General features: G+C 45.1%; 1 long non-coding RNA gene across 1 annotated transcript in view; it reads right to left on the reverse strand.

The window, feature by feature from the left end:
- LOC309529655 overlaps window positions 1–12,776 on the reverse strand; it is a 127,439-nt gene that overhangs the window by 25,111 nt on the left and 89,552 nt on the right. The window lies entirely within an intron of this gene.

The following is a 12,776-nucleotide window of genomic DNA, read 5'->3' on the forward strand; positions in this document are numbered from 1 at the left end:
ATGAGACATCACACTGTGTGGTAGAAGGTCAAGGGTTCTGGAGGAGCCGGTCACTGAAGTTGAGCCATGCTCGGTTCCGTGCTTGGCCTCCTCCACCCCTCAACACTGAGGGGGCCCAGACTCCTTCCCACAAATATTGTAGGCTCTCCAAGTGTCCTTATTTCCCAGGGACAGCCCCAGATTTTCAGAAGTTGTCCCAATTTGATGCCAGAATGTCATGCTTTTCCTTAAAATGTCTCTCTTGATGTGTCCTGGGCTATTGATGTGTCCTGGGCTCCTAAAATAGGAGAGTTGGGATTTTTGTGATCAAGAGCAAATTTCCTTCCCCCACCCTCCTGGCCACTACCTCCATTTCATGGCATACCTCCATTTCATACCTCCTCCATGAAAATAGCAGTTTACTTGGCTGTTTTCCTATGTCGTTTAGGCTGAAATTTCAATTCAGTGGAGCAGGGTCAAGATATTAACTAATATGCATGAAATTTCAGATATAGCTATATAATCCTTAGTTTAGTAAGGTAAGACCTCTGGAGCAGGCATTTTCAAACAAAGGTTTGTTTATGAGCCTCCCTACTGCCCTACCCTCCACTGGGCTTCCCAGGTCCTGGAAAGTCGGCCTATGTGAAGAAAATGAGACTAGGTCGAGTAGATTAGGACTTGCCTTGCCTTCGCCCTGCCCCCTGCCCACAGCTGATTGGCCAGCTGGGTTGGGGGCGGGGCGAAAGCAAGGCAAGGGTGAATCTACTCTGCCTAGTCTCATTTTATTCACATAGGCCAACTTTCCGGACTGCTGGCAAAGCCTGCCAAGGCCGCTGCCTGTCCTGTGTACCCCCTTCGGACCCCAATCCCCCTCCAAAAAGCCTCTGCTGCCCCTGAAAGCATAGCACGCGGGGGAGTGCCAGCTATGCTGCCCCGTTTTGCCCGCATGTGGCACCGGAAGAAGCAGTTCAACCGGCCGTGGGTTGGTAGAGGGGGAAATGCATTACGAAAACAAGTGCAGTCTTTCTCTCTCTCCTGTTTTGTCTTCTCTCCACTTCCGTGTACATATTATAAATACCTGTAACATCAGTTGTGAGTGACTGAGGAGCATCCTAGCTTCATGAAGGGGAGACTGGAGTGTGTGAGTGAGGGGGGGTGGGCCCTAGCTTCATGAAGGGGAGGCTGGGGACAAAGGGGAGGCCGGCCTGTTGAGTGCCCTGGGTGACATTGAATTGCTCCTCCCGGTGCCACGTGTGGGCAAAATGGGGTGGATTGAGCCGCATATAGGACTCTTGAAAACAGCACACCAGTCCCAGCAAGGTGGCAAGATTTGGGGTGAAGGAGGTGAAGGATGAACCACAGGCACCATGCTGGAGAAGTCCATTTATCATCCTGTTGAAAGTTGCAGGGGTTCCTCCAGGATTCACCTTCGCATAAGAATGTCTGAAGGCACATGGACGTGTTCTAAGGACCCAGACTCTGACTTAAGGTTAAAACTGCACCAGTGGAACCCCTGAGTCTGGCCCCTCCCTGGAGTGGGTCAGGACACGGGCAACGAGACAGTGGTCCAATGCTACAACCACATCGGAAGCTGGTCATTCTATGCAGAAGGGGAAGCTTAAGGAGTCATCAGGTGTAAGAGAATGGGAGGGGATGTCCACCACATTGTGCAAATTCCATAGCGGCACCACCACCCCTTCCAAACAGTGTTCTGGTGACCACATGGGTTGCTTTAAGAAGGCTCAGGATACAGGGAAGTGGAAAGATTTTTCTCCTAGAGGATGAAAGAGATTTATTATCTCGGCTCCACCCTCCAAATCCCCAAGCACACCCACCAGCAGCCCCAGTCCAAATAGGGCAATAGCATTTACACCCCTTTGGGTGAAAATAGGGTGGCTAACGAGGCAATTATTTTTGCTGTATCATCTAGTGGCCCAGGACTGTCAAGTTGACAGTTGTGGGAGGAAGTCCCCCCGTCAGCAACTGTAGCTTGAAATAGGGGAATGTGAAGGGGCAAGGCTGCCAAAATTGTGATAATGTGGACCACTCTATGTGACTGTGAAAAGGAACTTATAGTAGCCTATCGCTTTAAGAAATTGATGAGAAAGCATTTCACTTTGCAAGTAGTCCCCACCATGGGAAGAGAGGAGCTAAAACGCTTATCACGAAAACACAATAGCCATACACACAGCTACACACGCAGGTTCACAGCATACACATTACAAACCACAAGAGCTTTTGCTACAAAATGTATACATGTGAAGGTTATGCATATGCACAGTAAATGTTGAGTGATGCCAGCTAATGAATATGACCTGAATACGAATATGCTTCTGCTAGAAGCGCAGGCGCACTAAAATGAAATGTAACTACCGTAAATAAATTCTTGCTAACGACATATTGTACACTTCCTGGAATGAGGTAATGATGCACATGATTGAAAGAAGTCTTAATGCTTTGTGGAATAAACCTGTAAGTAATTGATGCTTTTGAATTATGGTGCTGGAGGAGACTCTTGAGAGTCCCATGGACTGCAAGAAGATCAAACCTCTCCATTCTGAAGGAAATCAGCCCTGAGTGCTCACTGGAAGGACAGATCGTGAAGCTGAGGCTCCAATACTTTGGCCACCTCATGAGAAGAGAGGACTCCCTGGAAAAGACCCTGATGTTGGGAAAGATGGAGGGCACAAGGAGAAGGGGACGACAGAGAATGAGATGGTTGGATGGTGTTCTTGAAGCCACTAGCATGAGTTTGATCAAACTGCGGGAGGCAGTGGAGGACAGAAGTGCCTGGCGTGCTCTGGTCCATGGGGTCACGAAGAGTCGGACACGACTAAACGACTAAACAACAACAACAACAACAACACACACACCTGCTCTGGGGTGGGGTTCCAGCCTTTGTGAATCAATCCCACTGAAACACTTGACTGCAGTAAAAAAACTTTCTGGATTCTTTCTTCAACCCGACTCACAAGTAGTTAATGGTACTAGTGAGAGAGCAGATCTGTATTGCAACAAGAGGGAGGCAACACAAAAGGTTTTTGTTGTTTTTTAAGGTGAAGGAACTTTCCAAGAAGCCATAAGTACAACCAGTGGGAATATTTTGCTGCAATGGAGGTTAGGGAATATAGTCAAGTTCAGTGATCTCCAGCAGGAAAGGAAAAAGCTCTTGTGCCTTGCCAAAACTGGCCAAGGGCCCCAAGGGTGACAACTGCTATTGTTGGGCCTACAGGGGGTTCCTGACCATGTGAAGCCCTGGAAGCATGCTATGATATATTTTCCAATTATTTCAAGGATTTAAAAGGTTCATGTCTTCCACAACATGGATGCAGTATGTGTAGATGTCCAGTCTGGACAGGACATCACCTGGCCTTCTCAACAAGAAACCTCTGGTGAAGGTTGCCCATAACCTGACAATGCTCATTGCACCTGAGGAGAAACATTGAATGTGCTAAATTGGTGCCTTGAATTGTGAATGAACTGGAAAGGGGTCTAAACTGGAACTCAGTCTGGTGAAGATAGAGATATTGAGCAGCGGGAGGGGAGAAGATAGGCTGGATCTACTGGATCTGGATGCTTTGCAGGAAATTGACCAGGAATTCAGACTCCTAAGTGATACTGGTGGAATAAATGCCATCTATTTGGCTTCTTTGGCAAACAGAAGTGGTTTTGTGTGCATGGGAGAACCATGAGTTCCATGCAATTCTGGTGCTGAGAAGTCTTTGATCCTTTTTTGCCCCTGTCTCAGTACTCATCTAGCCAAGGTCATGGAGTTCATGTCTGGATATGGTTGAACCTCTCAGACCAGCTAAAGAGGCCTCTTGGATCCAGTTGTGTCACTGGGGATATAAGTGACATCAGGTGCATGGGGACAATCTTTCAGCCATGATCCTGTCTCAGAGAAAACACTGGCCATGATCATTCACTCTCTCATATTCGCCAAATTGGACTACAGTAGTGTGTTGCTCAGAGTTGCCTTTGAAAATCATTTTGCTAAGACAGCTAATCCAAAATGCAGTTGGAAGCTTCTTGACCACAACAATTGACACTTGGATTTAGAGAAAGCTCAAAGCTGAGCAGGAAGCATCAGGAACATTGTAAAATGTAATTGGGATGGAATCATATCTTGCAAAACCTATTTTAAAAATGAGTTTCACACCTGTATTTCTGACATGTTTTTAATGAGTGGAATACACTGCTTTATCTGTGTTCAGCAGAAATAAGCTTCTTTGGCTTCCCCGACTGAAGATCCATCTCTTTTTTCAGGTAGTCGAGGTTAAGAAACATGCACTGCACATCATTGTTTCTCGCAGCACTGTCGACCATTGCTACAGTCGGCTTTGCTGATGGATTTTTTGCATTTTGCATCCTTAGGAATGCAAGTGCCTCCCATTTGTTTACAAGCCTTTCCATTAGATCCTATAAGAGGGGGAAATGGCAATAAATTTAGACAGATAAATTTGTCGCCAGGCAGACTGGTCAACAAAGAGTGGCTAAAAGAGAGAAAGTGAACAGAGTGAGATAGCATAGAGATTTAATGCTGTAAATTGTTTTCCTGATTTTCCACATTTATTTTAAATTGGGCTGTCACCAAATCGGACCCTACTGCCTGGTGCACTATTCTTAGAATCATAGAATCATAGAGTTGGAAGAGACCACAAGGGCCATCGAGTCCAACCCCCTGCCAAGCAGGAAACACCATCAGAGCACTCCTGACATATGGTTGTCAAGCCTCTGCTTAAAGACCTCCAAAGTAGGAGACTCCACCACACTCCTTGGCAGCAAATTCCACTGTCAAACAGCTCTTATTGTCAGGAAGTTCTCCCTAATGTTTAGGTGGAATCTTCTTTCTTGTAGTTTGGATCCATTGCTCCGTGTCCGCTTCTCTGGAGCAGCAGAAAACAACCTTTCTCCCTCCTCTATGTGACATCCTTTTATATATTTGAACATGGCTATCATATCACCCCTTAACCTCCTCTTCTCCAGGCTAAACATGCCCAGCTCCCTTAGCCGTTCCTCATAAGGCATCATTTCCAGGCCTTTGACCATTTTGGTTGCCCTCCTCTGGACACGTTCCAGTTTGTCAGTGTCCTTCTTGAATTGTGGTGCCCGGAACTGGACACAGTACTCCAGGTGAGGTCTGACCAGATCAGAATACAGTGGCACTATTACTTCCCTTGATCTAGATGCTATACTCCTATTGATGCAGCCCATAGAGAATAGTCTTAATTGACTATTCTCCCAGTATGCCCCACAGAGGACCTTAATGTTCATAAATAGCAACACCCTAGAGGTCCTGGGCCCTGAGGAAGTTAGATTAGCCTCAACCAGAGCCAGGGCCTTTTCAACACTGGCTCCGGCCTGGTGGAATGCTCTGTCTCATGAGACCAGGGCCCTGCAGGTCCTGATTTCTTTCCCCAGGGCCTCTAAGACAGAGTTGTTCCGCCTAGCCTTTGGCTTGGAATCAGTTTGATTCCCTCCCCCCCCCCCCTTTCTTTTTTCCTTTCTCCTTCTGTGATGGAATTCGTATTTGGAGTATTCTCTGGCTTTTTTCAGGCCCATATAGGACCATTCTGGATAGTTAGCCTTGCTGAAGACTTGGCGTTTTCATCCCCAAAGAAGTTTTTGATATGAGTTTCCACTGAAATGAGGCTGCATTTTAATGTTTTAATATTTTAATGTTGTATTTTAATCTTGTTTTTAAGCTGTATTTCTATCAATTGTTTTTATGTTGGGTGTTAGCCACCCTGAGCCAGAGGCTGGGGCTGGGCGGGGTATAAATAAAATAATAATAATAATAATAATAATAATAATAATAATAATAATAATAATAATAATAATAATTATTATTATTATTAAAGTATTTTCCTCATATTCCATATTTATTTTAATTAGGATTGTCACCTAACTGAAGAAATACAATTCACTGTGTGACTTTTCAAAGAAGATTGAATTTCAATAAATTTGCATGTAAGCAAATTCAGAGTCAGCATGCATGCCCTAACTGTATATGATATACTTATGAATATCGTCTTAGTCATGCTGGCCACATGACCCGGAAGCTGTACGCTGGCTCCCTTGGACAATAAAGCGAGATGAGCACTGCAACCCCAGAGTCGTTCACGACTGGACCTAATGGTCAGGGTCCCTTTACCCTTACCTTTTTACCTATATTTATAATATATGTCTATGTACAGGGACAGCCCATCCTATTTCAACACAAAAAGGCAAAAAGGGAAGCTGGCATCCCATGCTCTGCGCCCCCACCAAAGCCTAGATTACCAGGGTCGCACAGCTGCGGCTTCCACATGCCCCTGAGATCTCAAGGGGCTCCCATGAGATCTCTCTGGAAACCAGAAACTACCTCATCCATTTCTGCTCGCTTCTCCAGTGGCATAGGAGGCACCTACCTCAGTCTGCCTCATGGAGAGGACCCGGTGGTACTGCATGACTTCCAACCCCATTTTTTGTTTTGTCAATTATGTCTGAATGTTTTTAATTTCAATGTCTGTTTTACCTGCAGAAAACATGATCATCCCAGAAAACAGAAGGGCAACCATGAAGAGCCAGCGCAATTGCATTGTTGAAGCTTGACTCAGATCTCAAGTTGAGCAGCAAGAGCAGAATCTTGAGGCAGAATGCTCTGGTGAGAGTTCTGTGTCTTCTGAATGTCCAACTATTTATAGGGATTCGTGATATACTGACACGTAAGCCCTCTGCATGGATGACCTGGCATGATACATGTGATAACAAAATCTATTCACCAAGAAGAACCCCAAAAGTTAATCACCATATATATTACACAATATTCTTCAGAAAGCCATAATATTCAAAGAACAGAAAGTAAAATTCATATCAGTAAGCATGGTATGCACTCATGTGGTTCTATAGCACTTCTTGTTTGGAAAGTTTCTATCTATATATTATTTCCTGCTTTGGGTATTGTGGTCCATGGCTGCTACCACTCAAGAAGACACATTGTACCAAAGCAAGGAAATACTGAACAGTGCATTAACCTGATGAAATCTTCGGAATTCAGTGGGTTGTAAAATTGGTTGAGTGGAATAATATGACCAAAACTAGGAGGGCTGATGGCCTATACAGGCCCATATGAGAGGCACCAAGTTGCCCCCAAAATTGAGGGGGCTCGGCGTGCAATTTATGCATGAGATATCACACTGTCTGGTAGGAGGTCAAGGGTTCTGGAGGAGCCGGTCACTGAAGTTGAGCCATGCTCGGTTCCGTGCTTGGCCTCCTCCACCCCTCAACACTGAGGGGGCCCAGACTCCTTCCCACAAATATTGTAGGCTCTCCAAGTGTCCTTATTTCCCAGGGACAGCCCCAGATTTTCAGAAGTTGTCCCAATCTGATGCCAGAATGTCATGCTTTTCCTTACAATGTCTCTCTTGATGTGTCCTGGGCTCCTAAAATAGGAGAGTTGGGATTTTGGTGATCATGAGTAAATTTCCTTCCCCCACCCTCCTGGCTACTACCTCCATTTCACGGCAGTTGTTCCTGCAAGGAATTGCCTGGTTCACACCAGGTGGAAAGCACGGGACAGATTATGTATCTATTCATACGCAATCTATTTGTTGTGTTCTTTAATATTCTTGCTGTTGTTTCCTTGTTTCCAGTTGCTCAGGAAAAATGGGGAAAATACAGTTGTTAGCAGTGAAGGGAATAAATCCCGGGCACACAAGGCAATTTGGTGGTTTTCCCCAACCCTGCCAGAGAGCAACGAAAGACAGAAACCACCTCTTCCTTCCTGTTTGCATTTATCAAAAATGACACGGTAAGTCATTGGCACAACAGTTTTGTTTTTTTATTATTAAAACCGGGAGGTCGAAGCATTGGAAGAAACTGGAGATTTCCTTTACAGAAAGTTGTTGAGGTACAGCAAAGGCCTGGCTAATCTCCTGAATGTTAGGCACATCAGATTGGTTAGGAAAGGGAAGGCATCTTTTACCAAAGGTCTGCTGAGATATAAGGATTCTCTGGGATATCATCTGGGATATCTTTCTGTAGGTCATCCCTGAAAAACAGAAGAGAACAGAATGAGACTCACAGGCCTCACAGTGTCATCGACTTTCTGCTGCAGACAGTGTAGGAAGTCAAAGCATTGGCAAAAAGGGGAGGTTTCCCCTGCAGAGAATGCTTGAAGTGCAACAAAGTCTTGGCTAAACTATTGAACCAAATGTTATGCACATCAGAAAAAGGAAGCCATCTTTTACCAAAGCTTTGGTGATATATACGGATTCTCTGGAATATCATCTGCAATCTGTTTCTGTGAGTTATCCCTGCAAAACAGAAGAGAACACGATTCACAGACCTCACAGTGTCATATTGATCCTTTAAAAAAAAGTACTGGTCGAGGCATTCTGAACTATTGAATCCTCGGCCTTCCACGTATTACTGACCTTCAACTCTGATCAGCCACAGACAAATGTCCACCCGTCCTACAGGTTATACCTTGGTGAGAGAAGTCTCAAAAGTTCAGAGATGTGTGCCAGCATTTCCCTATGGTGTTTGCCTTTATCCCATAAAACAGCTGTTCTTCAACAGTAACACCAATGTTGTAACTTCATACGTAGAGCTAATGAGCTTTTCACCTACAGTGTGGCAGTCTAAATGAACTCTCTCTAAATGTAAGGATCTTTCTATTTTTACTAAACCCAAGGGGGAAATGGTCAACCCACTTTCACAACCCGCTTGGCAGGCATTTTCTGGTTGGCACTTACGGCACTTTCTCAGAATTCCAAATATACCAAATGACCCAAACAGTGTTGGTGACCCCTGCACTCGACCATGGCTGATCTGGCCACAAGAAGTAATTCCTGAAGATATTTTACCTGTCTGTATCACAACAGTAGACCAGCTCATCAGAATGGCATGAAGTTCTTGAAGTGATCGTTTCACCATGCAGACACGCTGGTCTACATTTGCGAAAGCATTGTGAAGCTTGGGTGAATCCTGCAAATATATTGTGTGTGTAAATATAAATGGAATTTCATATGAGAAGGGATCAAAAGGATGGAGCAGCTCACTTCAGAGGAAAGGTTGCAGCATTTCAGACTTAGTTTACATGGAAGTTGAGTAAGATAGGCAACATGACAGAAGTTTATTTAGTCTATTTTTGCTCTATAAGATGCACCAGACCATAAGTCGCACCTAGTTTTTGGAAGAGGAAAACAAGAAGAAGCAAAATTCTGAATCCCAGAAGCCTGGACAGCAAGCGGAATCACTGCGCAGTGATTCCGCTTGCTGTCCTGGCTTGTGGGATAGCCATGCGCAGCCTCTCCCAGGCAGTGGGATGAAGGCTCCCCTTGCCTGGGAGAGGCTACGCGCAGCTAAGCAAGAAGCCATGGCTTATGGGATAGCCATGTGCAGCCTCTCCCGGGCAAGGGGAACCTTCATCCCCTGCCCTGGAGAGGCTGCACACAGCTAAGGCTCCCCCAAGAGCCGTGGTCCCTTTAAAGAGTGTGCGGAGTGTGTGTGTGGCTCTTGGGGGCTTTTCCCCAAGGAGGGAGAAGGGCCCCCAAGAGCCACACACACGCTCCACGTGGCTCTTTAAAGGGAGCGCTGAGCAGAGCCTCCCGTCTGCATTCACTCCATAAGACGCACACACATTTCCCCTTACTTTTTAGGAGAGGAAAAGTGCGTCTTATAGAGCGAAAAATACGGTATTTAGGCATGGCAGGGAGAAAGTGGATAGAGATTTTTTCCCCTCCCTCTCTCATAACACTAGAACCTGTGGGCATGCAAAGAAACTGAATGTTGGAAGATTTCAGACAGATAAAAGAAAGAACTTGATGCAGCACATAGTCAAACTCGCTTCCACAAGAGGCATTCATGGCTACTAACTTGCTTTAAAAAAGGATTAGACATTCATGGAGGAGAGGTCTATCAAGGGTTACTAGCCATGATTTCTTTATTCATGAAATTATAAATATACATATATTTATAAATTACAATATGAAAACAACGCAAAAGACGTAATAAAAAACAAGAACAGAAACAAAGCAAAAATCCCACCTCCCGCAACACATTAACAGGGCATTGTATGTCGGTCAACCAAAGGCCTGGTTGGAAGGGAACATTTTTGTCTGGCACCTAAAGGTTATAATGAAGGCACCAGCCAAACCTCCTTGGGGAGAGAATTTTGCAAATGGGGAGCATTCCACAAATGAGAAGCCCTTTCTCGTGTTGCCACCCCCTGGACCGCTCATGGGGAGGTTCCCCCCCTCCAACTGGACAAAGAGCATGTTGAGTGTGATTGAATTGCTATAGACCACAGCAGCGCCGGTGGTCTTTTGCTTCATCCAAAAGCTGTTTTCTGGTCCTGCTGGATCTCTCAGCGACATATGATACTGTTGGCCACGCTGCCAGACTGGTTACTGGGAGCAGCTGCCAGAACCATATAACACAAGTCTTAAAGGATCTACATTGGCTCCCAGTACATTTCCAAGTACAATTCAAAGTGTTGGTGCTGACCTTTAAAGCCCTAAATGACTTTGCCCTTTATACCTGAAGCCTCGCCACTCATCTCATTCAGCCCAGACACTGTGATCCAGCTCCTAGGGCCTTCCTTGTAATTGCACCCACCCTGTGAAACATCCCCCCGTCAGATTTCAAGGAAATAAACAACTGATTTTTAGAAGACATCTGAAGGCAGGCCTGTTTAGGGAAGCTTTTAATGTTTGATCTTTTATTTTGCTTTTAATATTCTGTTGGGAGCTGCCCAGAGTGGCTGGGGAAACCAAGTCAGTTGGGTGGCATATAATTAATAAAATTATTATTGCTGCTGTTGCTGTTCTCTGTTCTGGTGATACTTCTTCACTCCTTTCTTGCAGCCCTGCTCTTAAAGGAACCACATTCTTACACATAGTATCCCTTAATAAAACCAAAAATCTTAGCTGAAAAATTGTCCTGTCTCTAGTGCTGGTGTCCATCTCATGTCTAAGCCTATTATATCAGCAACCAGAACATTTTTTAATGAATTGGTGGAAGGAGAAAATTTAAGAATTCCTATAAGAGCTCTCTTCAGGATTCAATACTACATCTGTTTTCTACAGGGGACCAGCTGAGCAGGGGACCAGCTGAGAAATCAAGAAAAAGGAGGTTATAGCAGCTGAAAGTTGGAACCACCAATGTCTCCTTCCCACCAAAAGATATAGCTGTAGTAGAAGTAAATGAACTCTTCATGTATGCTTCACTGGGGACTAATGAATCCCATATAGAACAGAAGAAACCTTGTGGGGGGGACCCATTGGCAATCAAAGGACTGTGTGTTCTGAACAGCACCGTAATAATGCAAATCACAGTAATGATACAATTGCAGTTGTAAGTGCTCCTCAATGACCCTAATTATCTGGATCCACTTCAATGGTTTTGCTACTTAATCAGCCCTTGATGTGCTGCATCGGGAGAGAGACGTGGAGAATGCAAAACTGCTACTCTTACTCAGTGTCTCAGCAACTTTTGATACCATTGGCCATGGTATCCTCCTGGATCAAATGTGTGGGAAGCGTATCAGAGGCACTGTGGTACAGTAGTTCTGTTCCTACCTAGTTGTGCAGAAAGTAACATTGGAGGAATGTTCTTCAACTCCTTGGCACCTGTGCTATTGGGTTCCATCGTGCACTATACTGACCCCAATGTTGTTCAATATCTATATGAAGACATTCGGAGTGGTCAGTAGGAATTTTGGAGCATGGTACCATAAGTATACAGTCATACCTTGGTTCTCAAACTCCTTGCTACTCATAAGTTTTGGCTCCCGAACGCCGAAAACCCGGAAGTAAGTGTTCCGGTTTTCGAACATCCGACGCGGCTTCCGCTTGAAAGCAGGAAGCTCCTCCAGCCAATCGCAAGCTGCATCTCGGTTTTTGAATGGACTTCCAGAACAGATTACGTTCGAGAAGCAAGGCACGACTGTACTGATACCCAGCTCTGCTTCTCCATAACATAAGAGTTGAATCAAAATATTTTGTGCAAGCTCTGGATCGGTGTCTTAACGCAGCAGTGGACTCGATGAAGGCCAATAAACTGATTTTGGGCACACTGTTCAGGCAGCCCACTCCTTTTCAAACAGGAATGAAGCATCACCTTAGGTGAAAGTTCTGGTGGAAGGAAAGAACCACCTTCATGGAAGCAAAAGCATGGGAAAGTCTGAAATGCTGTCAAGCCATGGCTGTATTCCTGACAGGTTGGACTCCCATCCTTTGCAGTAGCTTGGAAGAAGGTGCTGATACTTTGTCTTCACTACAGAACAACAATAACCTCAAGGCTTGATTCTTGCAATGTGCTCTGTATGGAACTATATTCGGGCCCAGTCTGGAGACTCCACCTAGTGAAATATTGTGCTGCTAGGCTGTTGATGGAGACAGACTATTGCCAGCACAGAACTCCAGTGCTCAAAGGTCTGCACTAGCTGCATTAGGTGCCAGCTTGAATAAAATATGGGAGGGGGGAGGTAAGCCCCTGCCCTGTATAATCAATCACATGATGCAGCACAACACACCATTTGAATGGCAATGCCCATTAACTTTGGGGGTGGCGGGGCCCTCAAATGTTTTATTGGGGAGGGCGAAGGGACCTTGGCCCTTAGGAGTTGGCTCCTATGTTAGCTGCCCATACCCTATCAAGGCAGTTTCAAGGTTATTGTATTAACATACAGGGCCCTTAACAATTTCGGTCCAAACTTTTTTTCTTTTTTATTACGATTTACCTAACAACCCCTCCCCTAGAAGAACCGTCACATGATTGATTGCAAGTGAGACTGGAAAATAAAGTGTGTG

The sequence above is a fragment of the Podarcis vaucheri genome (genome assembly GCF_965113315.1).
Source record: "Podarcis vaucheri genome assembly, chromosome: 3".
In the NCBI taxonomy this organism is placed as follows: Eukaryota; Metazoa; Chordata; class Lepidosauria; order Squamata; family Lacertidae; genus Podarcis; species Podarcis vaucheri.